Source organism: Dipodomys spectabilis, unplaced genomic scaffold (assembly GCF_019054845.1).
Source record: "Dipodomys spectabilis isolate Male_0828 unplaced genomic scaffold, ASM1905484v1 ptg000173l, whole genome shotgun sequence".
NCBI lineage: Eukaryota > Metazoa > Chordata > Mammalia > Rodentia > Heteromyidae > Dipodomys > Dipodomys spectabilis.
The window spans coordinates 9303933-9323105 of NW_024870850.1; the positions used below are offsets into that span (position 1 = coordinate 9303933).

The 19173-nt window shown below is 41.6% G+C and overlaps 1 pseudogene; it reads left to right on the forward strand.

The window, feature by feature from the left end:
• The first annotated feature begins 534 nt into the window (after positions 1–534).
• Positions 535–13634, forward strand: LOC122119618 (annotated as a pseudogene).
• The last annotated feature ends 5539 nt before the right edge of the window (positions 13635–19173 follow it).

The window sequence follows — 19173 nt, forward strand, 5'->3', positions numbered from 1 at the left end:
GTCATTTCACCAAACTTCGGTGTCTGCCTTTTCCCTAGGTTGTGAGCCTGCCCATCCTCATCTTTGACGGTGCTCCAGTAACTCTGACTGGGCCTTTGCTGGCCATGGCGCTCTATGATCATTTGACCTTCACGTGGCATCCTCTGCTGTCATCCATTCCCATCATCCCTAGTGACCCTTGATTGGTTGTGCTTTTTTTGTTTTCAACTTTTTGCTTTCACACACGTTTGTGAACAACTCAACAAGAGAGGAATCCATCCCTGGAGTTTCATTTTCTACAGTCTTGGATAAAATCATGGTCCTGAGGGTGTAGAGAAGAAGATGGTACACATGTTTTCTAACTTCTGTTTTGACCTTCACACTGGGCCCCAGATGCAGAGCCAGAGGACAGAATTGGCTCTGAATTCCTTTAGGACAGTGGAGGCTATCTACGTAACAAGAAGCAACAAAAACTGAAGATCCTTTTAGACACCCACCTGACGCTGCAGGCACAGTCTGCATCCAAAATCACAGCTCCATGTCAAAGCAGCAGCAATGTTCCCTGTGGCTCTGACACTGCTTCTCCTCCAGCATCCTCTCCTGATCACTTTCTCTGAAGATGGCAGACGCATTTGCACAGAGAAATCTGTGGCATGCAGCAGGGGAGATGTGGTCATTGCTGGATTTTACCCCCTCTATTCTTGGGAATTGGTCGTTCAAGGCATGAATGACCCTACCCTGCAGCAACAGAACATTCAGTAAGTGATTTCTTGGATTGTCTTAAATTTGGAATTTTCTCTTTGTATTACAGTCAGATGTGGGGGAAGTTTGGACATAATCATTGATGTGCTGTGCATCTATTACACTGTCCTCACTACAACAGCTCTACTTCACTTCAGGAGTTCCCAATGAATATTTTTCTTTCTTCCAAGTGTACAGAGTTTTCTGTCTGTCTTCCACTCCACTCCCCTTTCCAGAGATATCCCGACCACCCCACCATCACTGTGACTCCTCCACTCATCACTGTTACTCAGGGTCATTGGGGTGACCAAGAGTCCATACAAAGACACTAAAGTGCAATGTCCCCATCCATAGGACAAAGGCCAGGGAATCTTCAATCCATTCTGTTTTTGTACTTTTTAAAACAGGACCAATGTTTGGACCTCCTTCAGGGCAATGTTTCTTAAGATAGACATACAGTTTCTGCTTCTGGGGTTATTTCATGTCAGCAAAGCTTTGTAAATGGGGAGCTGCGGAAAGATCAGTAATAAGAGATGCATGACACATTTGATTTTTTCCCCTTAACTAGTTTATGTAAGCTTCTGTCTTTCTATCCATGTCTTGGCCTGTCTCCTATGTCATTCCCAGAAACTCTGTTTCCATTCCTTGTTCTCCAACGTGTTTCCAGGCTTATTTATTTTTCCCTGCTCATAACTTCCTAAACTAGATTTGAATATTTTTTTTCATATATATTGTCAGTAATGGGTCTTGAACTCTGGGCTTGGATGCTGTCCCTGTGCTATTCAGCTTAAGACAAGTGCTCGGTTGCTGGCACCACAGTGCCATTTCCAATTTTCTAGTGGTTTATTGGTGATAAGAATCTCATGGACTTTTCTGCCCTGGCTGGCTTTGAACCCTGATCCTCAGATCTCAGCCTCCTGAATAGATAGGATGACAGGTGTGAGCAAAGGTGCCTGGCTTTTTCATATTTTGTACACACTTTCATTCATGCATTTGACCAAGGTGAGTTCACTACTTTCAGATCTATAGAATTCTCTGTAAAGGGAAGTCATGGATGAATCTTCTCAGACAAGTTGTGTGGAAACAACCTGTATGGGGTTTGTTCAGGAGAGGAATACTTTATTCCATGAGAGATTTATGAGAGTTACTGATGATAAATTAATGTGGTGAGGAAGTGAGTGAGAAAGATAGGGCTCATGTGTAAACTCAGCATTAGAAACGTACCCCATGGAATTGGGAGATGTCACAGCTATCCTCTTCTCTGTCCATTCTCTAATTGAGCTGTGTGTGTGTGTGTGTGTGTGTGTGTGTGTGTGTGTGTGCATGTTCACACACAGTCTGGTACTCAGGTGTCATTTCAAGTCCTGATGGCTGTCCCTTAGCATTTTTTCTGTCATGACTGGCACTCTACCACTTGACCTACAGCTCTGCACCAGTTTCTGTGGAGGTGCTTGCACATAAAATGTGTCACAGACATTCCTGCCCAAAGTGACTACAAAATATAATTCTCCTATATCATCCTCCTTAGTAGTTATAATTGCAGGTCTGAGCCACCAGTTCTCAATTCATATTTAGTATTACTGACATTCTAGATGTCAAGCCTCAGTTACATTGCACACAATGACATCAGCAAATATCCATGAGAGTTGAGATTCTCTCTATGAGAATTTTCCTAAAATGATTATATTGAATGCTAGGAGAACTCATCGTTCTGCAACATTCTTCATTAATATTGGCATGTGATACCATCTGGCCTTTGAAATGTCTCCGAATTATATCAGTCTGACTGGTCTGGCTTTGTGCCTGTCTTTCCAGAAATTCCAGGCCAGCGTCAGAGTTCCTGAATCTGTAGTTACTTCCACAATGTCAACACTAGAGGGAGCTCAGGGCCTGTGAGAAGTCAGCTGTGAGGTTATAAACCAGTTCAATACCAGAGAAAACCAAAGGCAATTTTAGTGACAAATACTCTGTGGTTCTAAAAACCTCACGAGAACCCCAATGAGTCATAGGTCCAAATATGCCTTCTCCTGGGTGCACAGGGCGCCCATATGCCTCATCGACACTTAATGGCCTTGTGAGTGGATTCTGCCTAGCAATAGCAAGATCTGTGTGCTGGAACAGGCATTAGACACAGCTGTGGCCACCAGAACTCTATTACACCTGGAATATTTGTTCTAATCACTCCTGGTGTTACACTTTCTGAGTTTCTGTATGTTTTAGCCATTCAATCCACATGATTATCCTTGAGGGAAGGAAGGTGTGCTGTTGTCTATATTTGGCATAGGATGTTGCATAAGATTTGTGGGAGTGTCTTGGGAGGAAGGCATTTGCCCTACAAGACAACTGCTAATTCATATGATGAGAAATGCATCTCTCAGAAAGCAATGCAACCTGTTGCCTCTGTTTGAAGTAAATATGGTAGCCCTGTGTTTCTTAATCACATGTTTGTGTGTTGCCTTCTCTAGGACTCATTTTTTTCCTTAATTTATCCAGCTTCTTTTTGTGCTCAATGACTTTGGTCCCTTAATCTTAAGTTATGTAGATGGATGAATAGCTCTCTGTTTGCTGTGAGCTTCCCATACCTCATTTTTTACTAATCTATTCTATTCCATTTTCCCCTAAATGACTTCATTCCCTTAATATTAAGGGAAGTAGATGAACAAGCTTTAAGCTTGAGTTTTTTAATTCCTGACATGCATTAACCAGGCCTCATTTTCCTTAGTCTATCCTGCTTGAGTACAGCATCCTCAGTCTACTGCAATCAAGACCAATACAGTGCTGGGTGAGGACTAAGATTGACTCAGGTTGAATGTGGTAGAGGTGTGCTCATGAGCCAAGATGCCAACAACCATACACAATTAGTGATAGCTAATATAGAATTCAGATTGTCTGGTGGTAGATCACTTTCTCAGGTATTGAGGTGATTCAAAAGTCTGCCAGAGGCTGTCCTAGCTATATGGTCATGGCAAGTTCTAGTGCTATTACCTAGCCCACACTAAGCTGTGGGACCATATCACCATCTTACTTCCCTGTCTTACCTATTATAATTGGGATGGAAAACCATGCAATGCTACAGCAGCATGGTAAGGTTTGTAAAGGAAGCTACGAGCCGGGCATGGGTGGCTGACGCCTAGAATTCTAGCTATTTAGGAGGCTGAGATTTGAGGACCGGGGTTCAATGCCAGCCCAGGCAGAAAAGTCTGTGAGACTTTTATCTCCAGTAAAACAAAAGAAAGCCAGAAGTGGCGCTGTGCCTCAAGTGCTAGTGAGCTAATCTTAAGCTGAAGATTTTAGGGTCAGATCCCAGGCCTAGAGTTCAAGCCCCACAACCAACAAAAAAGAAAAAAAGCCACAGGACCATCTTGGTGAACACCACCATCCACTCAGGCTATCTAGCATCCCCAAAGCCCAAACTGTCATGTGGATACACTTAAGTCACACTATAGCTTATGCTGTTGTAGACCAATGCACACTGAATTCCTAGAGAAATTTCAGTTTCTGCCTGGTGCCATCTTGAGCACTGTCCTTCTAGGGCAGTGGTCCCTGAAGTTATTCACTGTTCAACTTGATGGACTGAGCCAGATAACAACAGAGTCACATAGCCACAGTGGCTTCACAACGCTAAGCAAGAAGACAGGTGTCAGCCTACCCCACCCATGGTGGAAACTGATGCAAATGGCATTTGGTTCTGCACCAGGGACCTTCCAAAACCTCCTGAAAGATTCTAACGGAAGCTGTGGTGCTAGCACCAAACAGTGCCTCTAGTTTATTCTGGATTATTGGTCCAAGCATGACATGCCTGACAAAGGGTTCTAAGAAAAACTCTGACCCAATCTTCTGCCCTGCTCACTAGAAGGTTGTATCCCATACCTGCTGTCCTTCACAAGATTGGAGGAGGGAGGTTGTGACAGTGTCTTCCACAGGCACAATCTAAAGGTCTGGGCACAGGAGTAGAAACTATAAGCACAACCCCAGCACTGGTCTCAGTGTATGGGGATGGTACTGAGAATTAACTTTAATTCTCTCCCTCCCTGCAATGTCAAGGATTTCTGTCCATAATGAGCTACTAATGCTGGTAATGGGGAGGAACATGGAGATGGCTTCTTTCCCCTTTTCTCACACATTCTTTTCTGTTGTTTGTTCTACTAGAGAAGTATCCTCCAGTCCCCACTCCCTGACTCTCATATCTTCTTTGTTTGGTGAGGCAATCTTCATGTTCTAGCTTCCTGGGCTGCCATCTTGCTCTGCTTCTGGGGAATCCCCTTGAATGATGACATTCTCTGAGTCAGCTTAGTGTGCCTCTACCACATCAAATGAATTTTGTACTTCTGTGATTGCTTTACTTTCCTCACAAGGCATGATTCACTTCTTTGCAGAAGGATGCACCATTGGCAAATGTGTGGCAAGCGAGCACAGACACAAGGCAGCCTGCTTTCCTATTTACTCCTAACACAGCAGGCCCTGCCTCTCTGCTCATACTGGTTGAACTCAGGTGGACAATCTGCTCCCAATTGGAATTGTATTTCTTAAGAGTTTTTCCATATGCACAGCTAATTTAAGGTACTAAATGATTTGGGATGTGAGCTGGGTCTGCTCCTATGTCATCACAACAGACAGTAGTGTTTTTCACTTATCTATATGGGGCATAAAGGAAAAGCCAGCTGGCTCATTCCCCCTCCCCCCCTCTCGCTCTCTCTGCAATCTCAGAAGAATAGTCATCTCATGTATGCTGATCAAGACCTGTTCAGAAACTCTCCCAAATCTAAGAACTTTTCTTAGACTCCAAATTAGAATGCCATCCCGTTGGATCTATACATATTACTGTGTGTAGAAATCAACATTTGATTCAACAAAGTCATGAGATTTGCAGTTAATCATTTGTAATACTTGTATACCTACCCAAATTTTGTGATTTCTGTGCAGGATCAACTTAAAGAAATACCAATTGCTGTTCACCCTGCTGCTGGCTGTGGAGGAGATCAACAAGAATCCCGATCTGCTACCAAACATGACTCTGGGGTTTGAGATCTATACTGCACATTACTCACGTACTGATCTGTTAGAGGATCTACTCACCTGGCTGTCTGGGAAAAATAAAAACATCCCTAATTACACCTGCAGAAGAGACAGCAAAGCGATAGCAGCACTCACAGGAACCTCAAGCACATTTGTCCCAATAGGGACACTGCTGGACCTCTACAAACTTCCACAGGTGAGGCTGGGAGGGGTGGGTAGATGTGAAACCATATCCACAGTGACTGTTCCCTCAACAGGTTGAAGAGGAGGTGGTATCACAAACCCTTCCAAATGCCTAATCTCACAAGGAGAAGCCTCCAAAAGTGGGTTTGACATACACATTTTCATTGCTGCAAATAGAAGGAGGGGTGTTGAGAGGAAAGGATGACCCAAAGCTCTGAGCCTTATCTGTACATGTCTACAAAGAGTTCAGAACATGGGATATGACTTTGCAAATGGGATAAGCAAACTTTTGTTCCCACCACTGTACTACCAGTTGTTGTATCGTTCACATCAGGACTGAGATTTGCCTATGACCATACTCTTCCTGATGTTGTTTCCATTTGTTCCCTGTAGTTCACCTTTGGGACTTTTGATCCTCTCCTGAGTGACCATGGAAAGTTTGGTACTGTCTATCAGATGGCTGCCAAAGACTCAGGTCTAGCCCTGGCCATGGTCTCCTTGATGCTTCATTTCAGCTGGAACTGGGTGGGACTATTCATCACTGAAGAAAACTATGGAATGTGGTTCCTCTCAGAATTGAGGGAAGAGATGGGCAAGAGTAGAGTCTGCTTTGCCTTTGAGAACATGATCACTTACAATGTCCTTTCAGATTCATCAAATGATCTATTGATGCAGCGCCAGCTAATGGACTTATCAACCAATGTGATTATCATTTATGGGGACAGTACATTTCTACTAAGCTTTATTCTTAAATGTAGGCACTTTTTAATTACAGGCAAAGTCTGGGTCCTGAACTCACCCTATGATGATGTGACTATTGCTAAAAGACATTTTATGATTGACTCTTTCCATGCACCTCTTATCTTCTCTCACCATCATAGAAACACTGCTGGGTTCACCAATTTTATTCTGACAGAGACCTTCTCCAAGAACTCAGCAAATATCTCCCTTCCCAGGTCCTGGATTCAGTCTGTTTATAGCCTATTGATTAAGTCTGACTGCAGAGACTTGGGGCACTGTTCATACAATGCCACACTGCATTGGTTGCTGAGGCACATTTTTGACATGACCATGTCAGATGAGAGTTACAACATCTACAATACTGTGTATGCTGTGGCCCATGCCCTCCACCAGATGTTTCTTCTTTTCATGGAAGAGCCAAGAGTGTACAATGGTCAACCCAGGGCATTTCTGTCTTCACAGGTAATGGTTTTGCTTTTGGGTGCCCTACTCTAGGAATGCAGAACTTCTATATAAGCTTTCACAGCAGATGCAGCTAGGTTGTCTGGCACCATTTTGGCAAGTACAAGAGAGTGCTCTCCATGAAGTGAGGGTAGAGCTCTGACGACAATGTTCTTGAAGAACGCTGCATCCGTGACAAGGAAGTGCTGTGTCTTCTGTCCCCATCCTCACTATGTGTGGAAAAAGCCAACCCCTTTTCAATAGGATATATTCAAATTCTCCTTGTACCTTTTTAAAATAACAAATTAAGGGTGACTAGTTCTGTTTTTGTTGTGAAAATACTGTACAGAGTGGTTACAATTACATTGGCAAAATAATGAGTACATTTCTTACCAAGCATTGTAGCCTCCTCCTTTGTTTCCCCTTCAAATTGCTACCCATCCTCCCCCTGCCCTCCCTACCCAATCCTCCCCGCCCCCCCTGAACCAAAGATGTGAAGCTCATTTTCGATGTAACGACTTGTATATCTCATTTTTACAATGGTTCCACCTGTATCCCTATTTAAACCATTTGTTTTTTCCCTTTCCCTCCACAAATTATACCAACATCAAATACAGTCAAAGAAAAGGTTATACTGTGGAGGAGGGACATACAAAGCAACAAAGTAATAAACTTATTAATGTGTTAGAAACAATCTCATGAAAGAAAAAAATTTGAATACATATCTTAGGGTTCATTTCCCTAACATTACCTTATCTGACCTTTTCTGCTTGACTCAGACATATACTAGATATTGCAAATAAGGGAAATCATGGGACCTATGTTTCTTTGGGCCTGACTTACTTCACTTAATATAATATTTTCCAAGCCTTTCCATTTCCTAACAAATTGGGCAATGTCATTCTTTCTGATGGAGGTATAGAGTTCCATTTTGTATATATAACACTTTTTCTTGATCCATTCATCTACTGAGCGGCATCTGTGTTGGTTCGACATCTTAGCAATAGTAAATAATGATGCAATAAACATAGTGATGCTAGTAGCTTTAGTGTGGTCTTGTTTGTAAACATTTGGGTAAATGCCCAAAAGTGGGATTGCTGGGTCATAGGGGAGCTCTATGTGCAGTCTTTTGAGGAACCTCCATACTACTTTCCAAAGCGGTTGAACATGTTTAAACTCCCACCAACAATGCAGTAAGGTTGCCTTCTGTCCACATCCCCTCCAGCATCTGTTGTTATTAGAGTTCTTGATTTTTGCCATTCTAACTGGAGTGAGGTGGTATCTCAATGTTGTTTAGATTTGCATTTCTTTTAAGGATAGAGAGGTTGAGTATTTCTTCATGTGTCTATTGGCCATCCTTCTTTCCTCTTCAGAGAAGTTTCTCTTTAAGTATTTAGCCCACTTATTTTTTGGGCAGTTGTTTCTTTGAGGATTTGTTGTTGGGGCATTTAATTTTTTGTGTTCCAAGTATATTAGTTATGAGACCCTTGTCCGTTTTTTGGCTAGTGAAGATCTTCCTATGGGTGACTAGTTCTTGAAAACCTAAAATTGCCTAGACACAAACGGCTCACACCTGTGGCTCACTCATGACTACAATTAACCACCAAAAAGACAGAGGGGTGCTGTGACTCAATGGACAGAATGATTACTTTGAAAAGAACAAAAGAAGTTGAGTGCCTAAGCTGTGAGGTCACACCACAGGGCTGGCATACACACACAGGCACACACACACATACACACACACAGAGACATACACAGATACACACACATGCAGTAAACTAAGTCTTGCTTAAGATAATCTTTCATAGTTGTCAAAAATATTATGTCATTCTACTTAGTTTATTATTTACCTATATTTCAGACTGATTCTCTGATCAGAATCACAAAATAAGTGATTGGAATGCAATTTAGAGAGTCCATTGAGGTCTATCATACGATAATCCATTATTTGGTGGGTTATGGCTAGAGTTTCATTCCCTTGAAATTGAGTTTCTACATCCCATCCTGGATACCCAGATTTTAGAACTTGGAAATACTTTAGTCTGCTGTGGGCCTGCATTTTATACAGTTGGTTGGATTCCTGTGGTGTGTGTAAATCCAGTGTGGGAATGAAGAGTAATCCATTGTTCTGGGGTTCTCTGATAATACTGGGAAACACTTCACCATAATATAATGTGTCCATTTTAGCTGCATCCCTTTTTGAAGAAGATCCAATTTACAAATCCTGTTGGAGACCAAGTGATTTTGAATGAGGAAAAGAATTTGGAGGCAGAGTATGACATTAAGAGCTTTTGGAATTTTCCAGGAGGTCTGGGACAAAAGGTGAAAGTTGGCGAATTTTCTCCATCTAGGCCACATGATCAACAACTGATTTTGTTCGAAAATCTGATAGAGTGGCCCATAGGAATTACCAAGGTGGGTCATTTCAACTTTTTTTTACTCTCTCCTTTTACAAAAATGTATTGTTATTAGGAAGTAGTTGTAGAAAGAGCTTACAATTCCCTTAGTCAGGTTATGATCACAATGCTTGTAGACAATGTCACCACATCCTTATTTCTCCCCCAGGGTCAGTTGTTTCTAACCATAATGGCATGAGCTATGTATAAATGGGCAATAACCTTATCCTGTTTTAAAGTTTGTTCAATAAAACTATGGCACATTGGTGTACTTTTCAAAACTTTCTGTTTCTGGAAGTTTCTTACTAACAGATTCATGGAGGGAACAGGGGAACATATTATGACCAATATGTTGTTCTATGTTTGCATAGTGAATATCATAAAAGTTAAATGACACCTGTGAATCATTATTCCAGCACTGTGACAAAATATCTGAGTGAATCAAATGAGAAGGCAGAAAGGCTTGCTTTGCTTCTGCCTGGAGATTTCAGACCATGGTTGGATAGATTGTTGCTTCTTAGTCTAGTGAGACAGGATGTAATGAAAGGAGCATCTGCCAGAAAAATTCACCCACTTTGTGACAGCTAGGAAGCCAAGAGAGATGTGAATGGCCCTTGGTACAGCAGCACCTCCAAAGCAATTAGCCATGCTTTAGAGCGTGGGTTTGAAATTTCCCTGAGTGATTTTCCTCTCATGTTCATATTCAGCTGTAAACAGATCATCTGAATTCAAGAATAAGATGCAGGATTAACTTCCATTTCCTAATTTCCTAGAATTAACATCCAACACTTCAAAGCTCCATGACTTCCCGATAGTGTGAGTGCTGGGTGTTGAGGCCCCACATATTCTTCAGCTCATGTCAGATGAAACTGTAAGAAGGTTCAGTAAATTCATTTGCTGTGTGCATATAAAGATTATGTGTTTTGATGATTATTTCCCCTAAATCACTGGAGTGTCTCAGATGTCAGGTAAAAGGATAAATGGTCACTAACTTTCATCTGAATATTCTCAGACTCCTCAGTCTGTGTGCAGTGAGAGCTGTGGTCCTGGATTCAGGAAGGCCTCTCTGGAGGGAAATGCTACCTGTTGCTTTGATTGCACTCCTTGCCCAGAGAATGAGATTTCTAATGTGACAGGTGAGTCTGTTAGTTAGAGAAATTCCCCATCTGTCCTTCCTAACCTTCAGTCCATGCAAGCCAGTGGTGATCTACAGTAACATGGCAGGAAAAACATGCATCTTCACGCAGAGATCCAGGGCTACAGTTAGCTATACTTCTCCTTACAAGAAACACACACTGCCCTCCATTACTTCTCTGATTGTATTTTCTAATCTATTACAGGTTTCATCTTGAGAATACACATGTTCCCCTCTCCTCAATCGCATTTTTTGTATTTAAAGAAAATGTTTACCCATGGTTTCCATTATTTGTAATAACTACTATATGTCTAGGACAAGAAGAAAAGGTCAAAAGCTATGTACTTATGACCATATAAGTTCATGTTAAGCAAAATGAACACGAAGATAGGGACACAAGTGATTTTTTCTTTGATTGTAATGTATTTATAATGTCCATGTGATTTTTTTTGTTTCTTTGGTATGTTCCACCCACATGGTATAACCCCTGTTTTCAATGTACTGGATTCTGGTGCCCTGCATCTTGTATATACATTTTCCTAATTTGGGGAGGGCAAGGAAAAAATCATCTGCTTAAATAGGGATACAGGTTGACCCATTTTAACCAGGAGATGTACAAAACACTATATTGAAAAAAGAACTTTACGACTTTGGCATTGTCGCGGGTGTACTTGGGGAGGTGGACAAGGAAGGGATGGTAAGGCAAAAACAAAGGAGGAGGCAACAATCCTAGAGAGGAAATGTACACTTTACCTTACTCATGCAACTGTAACTACTCTGTACAGTATTTTTACAATAAAAAAGGGAAATATACTCCTTAGGAAAAGTACTCATTACCTTAATCATGTAACTGTAACCACTTTGTACAGTATCCTAACAATAAAACCTATATTTAATAAACAAGGGAGAAATGGAGAAAATAAGAGCTAAACACTGAAAAAAAGAAAATATCAAGGACCAGCTGTTGATCTTTGAAATGATATTCAAATCATCATGGAATTGTGGATCTAACACAGCCTTTCATATCTGAGTGCCTACTGCTGGTTATTTCAAAATAAATTTTATTTTCTACTTAGCATGCACTAATAATACAAGGGGCTTTGTTATGGTCACTCCATGCCTGACACTGGCACTAGGCTGACTAGCAGTTCTTCAAATATAAAAGATTCAGAAGTAGTTTATCATCTCCATTTCATTTCTTTTCTCCCTCCTCCAGCTGATCTTTCCCAGACCTTATCATATCAGTGGAGGAGCACTGTTCTTGACACAGAGCAAATGCTCAAGAAGTTTGTGTTTGGTGTAATGAGGAGATTGAGGTTTGGATTAGACCCTCTTGTACAAAGTGAAGTGGTTGGGCTGATTCTCTATTCTCCATTATGTCTTGAATGAGTAGCAGAGAGCCAGAGTGATATGACCTGTCAAGAATGCAGCACATAATGCTGGTAATTATATATCACACCTGTAATCCAAGCGATTCAAGCATTTGAGATTTGATGATGGAGCATCAATGTAATGATGTACAGGAAACTCAGTAAGATTCTTTCTCACCATTCAGCACCCAAAAAGCTGTAATTGGAGCTGTGGCTCAAGTGGCAGAGTGGTAGTTTTGAGCATGAATAATCTGGAAAACGTCCCATGGCCAGAGTTCAAGCACTAGAGGAAATATAGATGGATGGAAGGAAGGAAGGAGCTAGAGAAGGAAGGAAGGAAGGAGGGAGGGAGGGACGGAGGAAGAGAGGAAAGGAAGGAAGGAAGGAAGGAAGGAAGAAAAGAGAGAAAGAAAGAAAGAGAGAAAGAAAGTAAAAAGAAAGAAACAAACAAACAAACAAAGAAAGAAACAAAGAAAGAGAAAGAAAGGAAAAGAAAAACATAAAAACGGAAAGGGAGGAGGGAAAGAAGAAGAAATGTGAGAAAGAGATTTGATGTGAAAGCATTTTGATATAGAGAATTACTCTATTTGTATTGAACACAATACAGGTCAACTGGTGAATCAGGGAAAATGAGATAGCTACTTGAATGAAGGGGGTTGAGAGGAAAGACAAATACTGACCACAAACTAACAGTGATTCTCCCACCTCACCAGACATGGAGCAGTGTGTTAGGTGTGCAGATCATCAGTTTGCCAACATCCAGAGAAATCACTGCCTGAGGAAAACTGAGGGCTTCCTGGCTTATGAAGACCCCTTGGGTATGGCTCTGACTTGCACAGCTCTTTGCTGCTCTGCACTCACAGCTGCTGTTCTTGGGGTGTTTATCAAGCACCAAGACACCCCTATTGTCAAGGCCAATAACTGGGCCCTCAGCTACATCCTTCTCTTCTCCCTCAACTGCTGCTTCCTCTGCTCATTGCTCTTCCTTGGCCGTCCCCACACAGCCGCCTGCATCCTTCAGCACACCATATTCTCAGTGGTCTTCACTGTGGCTGTCTCCACGGTCCTGGCCAAGACCATCACTGTGGTTCTGGCCTTCACGCTCACAGCTCCAGGGAGAAGCACGAGGCAGTGGCTGATGTTCTGGGTTCCTAACCTCCTCATCCCCATCTGCACTCTCATCCAGGTGACCCTCTGTGGACTCTGGCTGCGAATCTCTCCTCCCTTTGTGGACAAAGATGCACACTCTGAACATGGCTACATCATCATCCTGTGCAACATGGGCTCTCTCACTGCTTTCTACTGTGTCCTCGGATACCTTGGCTCTCTGGCCCTGGCCAGCTTCATTGTGGCTTTTCTGGCCAGAAATCTGCCTGACACCTTTAATGAGGCCAAGTTCCTGACCTTCAGCATGCTGGTGTTCTGCAGTGTGTGGCTCACCTTCCTGCCTGTCTACCACAGCACCAAGGGGAAGGCCATGGTGGCCGTTGAGATCTTCTGCATTTTGGCCTCCAGTGCAGGTCTCCTAGGCTGCATCTTTGCCCCAAGTGCTACATCATCCTGATAAGACCTGAGAGAAATTCTTTCTCCAGGTTCAGGGAGAGATCACGTTCTGAAAGAAACAAACATTAAGATAAACATAGATGTTGCCTAGAATGTTTAGAGGTTCAGACAGCAATCTGTACCACATCTTAGTTTAATGTGAGGACTTCTTTGAACAAACAAGTTACTCCTATTTATTTCTCTGGTTATGTTAGAGACATAGCACATTCCCAACAAGTCCTCCTAAATTTGCACTCTAACTTGGATATTTTATGATTCCTCCAGTGTAATCTGTCCTTTATGCTATCATACTTCCTAATGAGTACATTATCTACTGTGCTTTTTCCCTTCTCTTTCCTGTCTCAATTATTCTTCCTACCTATCCTATATCACAGCTTCAATATCACTACATTGCTAAGCTACTAGTATAGGAAGTTACATTGTTGAATATTTCCATGCTTTCTTTATGGTAACTCAAGTATGGTAACTCTGACTTAGCTGTATATTTCTGTGCACATATTTTATTTTTTGCTATTTTACTGAGTATACTTTACTGGAAAATCTCTCATTCTCTCTCTTCTTTCTTTAAGAATTTTAGAGCAGGATGTTAATCTGTTTCAATTTCCAACAGGAATCTATGAATGTATTTTTCCCGGATGAAATGAGAGTGCACCAAAATAACTACAGTTGTCCAAATGAGCAGCTGCAGCAATAGTTTGCTTATTGGTCATTATTTCTTAGTGAAATCCAAAAATACAGGATACACAATTGGCCAAGCAGAACATTGTCATCCCAGTCTGTAAGAATTCTCAATATTAATGGATGGAGAAATGGAATCACTTATAAGAAGAGAAATAGCTCCCCAAGGGAGGATAAAAACATCAAATAGGCTCAGACTTCAAAACTCTCAATGATCTTTACAGTTCTATGAGAACAAGAATGATTCTGAAGAGTCTCTAAGAAAGCAAAGTGTTGAGGAGCTTGAAATAGGAATATTGTCAGGCCATCACCATATTTTACAGCCAGGAGGAGTCCAATGGACAAACAAGCACATGTCTCTGAGTCCAGAGATCTTGATGTTTTTCAATGCTGTAGCGGTGACACAGTGGAGTGACGTCACCCCCACATGCATGACAGAAATACACATAGTGCTGTCTCTAATTCTGCTGAGCCATGGATGGAAAACAGAAAAGCATCTGCACAGAGACAGAAAAGTCTGGAAGCCTCACAGATTTTACCACTTACAATGACTCAAGGAATAGAGTGCTCACTGTTCTGTATAGGTGCTCATTTAATGATTGCCACTTCTGGTTTTCAGTGGTCCATTGGAGAAAAGAGTTTCATGGAATTCCCTGCCTGGGATGGCTTTGAACTGCAGTCCTCTGATCTCAGGATCCTGAGTAGTTAGGATCACAGGCATGAGGCACAAGCACCCTGCCATTGATGCTGTTTTGATAACTGAGTCCCAGACCTTCAATATGATTGTGATAGTCCCTCTGCAGTACTCAGAAAGAGTTTAGAATAATACAGGTATTGTAGTTTGGGGAAGACCTTAACAGGATTATAGCCAGTACCATATAGGTAGAAAGAAAAAAAATTTGGTTACCCATTCTGGTAACAAAACACAACTATAAGAACGTATAAAACATAGGGAACTGAAGCATTCACACAAGTGGTGAAATAGTTTTTACTGTGCTGTCCTACCATCTGGCTACCCAAAACCATTATGTTGATATTTATGAGTAAGTGGTGGTATTTCCAAGACTCTTCATGTATCTAATACATCAGTACTTACTCGGTAGAGATGCTTCTGTCTTTAGACACAACCAAGGGGTAAAGAACCAAGTATCTCTTCAAGCCTGGTGCATTAGGAAAGCTCAGCCTCCATCCTCAGGACTGACAGACCAGGAGCGGGCTAGTGCCAGCCTCTGTTCCAGAGGACCGCAGCTGTCCAGGAGATACTCAAGTGAAGGTGGGAAAGGATGGACTCATCATTAATCTTAGGAAAATCAATCTCCAGAGCTCACAATTAACCAATTTGTGCATCTTATTGTACCAAATCATTAAGGACTTCCAAACAGAAATGGAAGAAGAGAAAAGAGAAGAATAGCCACACTCGATTTTTGGAGATCTCGTTAGCTATGCTGGCAAAAGATAGTGTGTCCTTCTTCCATTGCTTCAATTTCTGCTTATATTTTTAAAATCCAGTGATGTTCAATCTCCATTTGAATGGACTAAATTACATGTAATAAACATGTTTTACATTGAGATATGACAAAATAAGTAAGACCCAAGAAATAAAGGACCTCTTCTTACTTTTCACATAACTTCTAAATCACTCTATGCCCTTGACACCATATATGCTGCATAGGCATGCACATCTGAGGGAAGCCAGGAGGAGGGCAAAGAAGTGGAGGAAAATGGGTAAAAAAAATACAGCAGAGGGCCCATCAGCGGCACTGGTCATTGATGAAAGTGAACTAAGCATCTCAAGAGTGATGATGAGAGGGAGGGAAGGAGAGAGAAAGAGGAAACAGCTGATACTATCAAAAGGAAAGAAATGTACATACCATCCAATTTGGAAGAAACAGTTTTATTGTTAAAGTCTGTAGAGTTCATAAGCTTAGTAGATCAAGACGATGACAAGATGCATTGTGAAGGTGAAAATTTGTTAGTGACTTTAGCTAAGTATCATTATGCCACAATAGTGTGAAATTTATGTAATTACATAATCTCAAAAAAGAAAAAGTGTTACTCTTAAAATATGGACTAAAACTAGGGTAATATGTATTAAATTTTCACATTCTTGTGGAAATCTATTATTAAATTCATTTTGAATTTCAATAGTAGACACGTAATTTTTGTGAGCCAGACAACAGTGGCTCTCTTAAAAGGCTTGGATCTGAGGATTACAGTTCAAAATTAGCCTGGACAGAAAAGTCTGAGACTCCATCTCTAACTTACAAGTAAAAATATGGGACAGGAGGTATTTGTCAAATGCTAAAATTCCACATGTGTATTACAAAGCCAAGAGAGGGAGCTTGGAGCCCTGACTTCCAGGGCTGATACACACACACACACAAACACACACACACACACAGAGACGTTTTTCATATTGAAAACATAAATTCATATTTAATTCCCTTTACTTTTGCCACCCAATTCCAATAAACGTCAATCCTGTATTTAAATTTTTAAAGAAAAAGCAAGTGGTGTCATTTCTCACTAGGGTCTGTGGATGCCACAGTGAGCAGTGCCAATGATGGAAAAGACTCAACAGAAACACGTACAAAAATAAAGGGTAAGACAGACAGACAGACAGACAAACAGACAGAATAGCCAATATATTAAAGCCACACAATCATTAAATGAAAATCATCCCAAACTCTGAAAGCAGAAGAAAAGAAAAGAGAATCCCACGTGTGGCAGGTGAGACACCTCCACCCAGAGAGGCAGCAGAATAGCAGGAATAGACTATGGATCCCACCCGTGTTCCCTGGGCCTGCTGCTCAGGATCCACCCCGTGTTGTTGTCGCTAAATCTGTGCCCAGACATGGGCAAGACCCTGCGGTATTCCAGAACCACATGCAGTCCCTCATGCTCAAGGCCCAGCTCTCCTTCCTATGATGATCACTGCCCCATGCCCCAGGGCATGTAGAGAGTATCCTCCCCCTTCTAGAGCAGGACCCTGAGCCCCATCTTCCCCCAGAGGCGCCAAACCATGCGCAGGAGCTGGCAGCTCAGACAAGCTGCTTGTCATGTCTGGGGACAGCTTGATGCACGTGGTGAGGCTTGTGCCCTAGGTTGGTTGGCCTGGTAGGGGTGGATCAGGAAGCTCCCAGAGGCAAAAACCAGACTCCTACTCTAACAGGTGGTGAATGGCTCAAAACCAACTAGACTGGGATACTGCGATACGGAAGTCCCTTGGCAATGCACTGGAAGCTTCCACCAGCCAAAGGGATAGGAGGTAGAAATTCTCTAACTGGCTGTGTGAACATACAATGGTAAGAATATTGGCTTGTGTTTTACAGTTTTTTTATTTTTCTTCTCCTATTTTGCAACTTCTTGGCAATACTAACCCATCTAAACTCATATTTGCCTTCTTTTATCCCACAGGATTCCTTTGATAAAACAATTATGGAGTGTGTGTTTAGATTTTCTATTTTCTCATAGACATATTTCAGATAGATAATGTGCATAATGTGCAATTTAATTTGCATACATATTTTTCCCATTGTGGTTTCCTTTAAAAGACAAAGAAAAAAATAGCAACTAATTTAAGTTTTCGTGGCTTTGGTTAGATATTTATTTCAATGTAAAACCTAATTTATGTTTCTCAATTCTTTTTTTTGTTGGTCACAGTGCTTAAAATCTGAGCCTAGGCTTGGTCCCTCTGTTCTTCAGCTCAAGGCAGGCACTTTACCACTTGAGCCAAAGCACCATTCTCAGTTTTTCTGAGTGGTTTATTGGAGATAAGAATCTCACTGAATTTTTTGCACAAGCTGGATTTGAACCATCCTTATATTTCAGCCTCCTGAGTAGCTAGGATGACGTTTTTGAGCCACCAGCTCCCAGCTATTGCTCAATGCATTTTTTATTATTGTTGCTCAATTCTCAGGGAACAGAGGAGGGAAGGCCACCCCTCCCCTACCCCACCGGAATTCTCCATCTCTGATACTGACAAAGGCCTGGCTGAGCAGCTAGCTTCCACACAGGCCTTGGAAGGAAACAATTGGAGCCAATAGTAGGTCCCAGAACACTGACCTGACCTGCCAGGCTCAGCTCCACCCATGGGAAAGTAACCCAGCCCAGGCAGAAGTCGCTCCACCGCCTGAGGAGTGACTTTCTTCACTGAGTAAACAGAGCCAGGGGATGCGCCTCCTTACAGCAGCCTAGACAAGCAATTGAAACTCTGTAAATATAAACCATGAGAATGGCTCTTTGCTGGGCTCAGTGAGTTTCTCTGTGAGTTTTCCCCTCAGGGAAAAGCTACTGTTTGCTCAAAGGCTTCATTCAACCCTACCCAGAACCTAGACTCAACACAGCATCTCCAAAATAGAGGAAACAGTCACCTCCCTCTTTTGTGATACTCAAAGCAGATCTCCCTCCCACTGAAGTAGACTGAGAGGAAGATCACACAATCCAGCATAAAGCAGAGCATTTTTCTGTCTGCTCAAACAAACTGACTTAAGAAACAAATCAAGTCACAGGAGAAAAAAAAAAAAAAACACCACAAGCAGACCAGAGATTCCATCAAGAGATTGGTTACAGACACAAGGGAGATACAGGACCTTCTCATGACCCCCCCCCCCCCCCAAAAAAAAAGCAGGAACTATGTCTTGGACTTTTTATTAAATTTTTAATTTTTAAAAAATAAACAATATTTTTAATATCTTTTTTCCTCTTATAATTTTTATTATATATATATGTGTGTCTGTGTGTGCTTTTTTAAATCTCTTTTGACCTTTTGGTCCTTTTTATTCTTCATATTTTCTTTTTTTTCTCTTTCTATTTTGTGTAACTTAACTGCTGTTCTCGTCATCTTCAGATATATACCCATCATCGATTATTAGACCTTTTCCCCCATTGTGTACATATTTAATCCAGGAATTTATTACTCAATTCAACA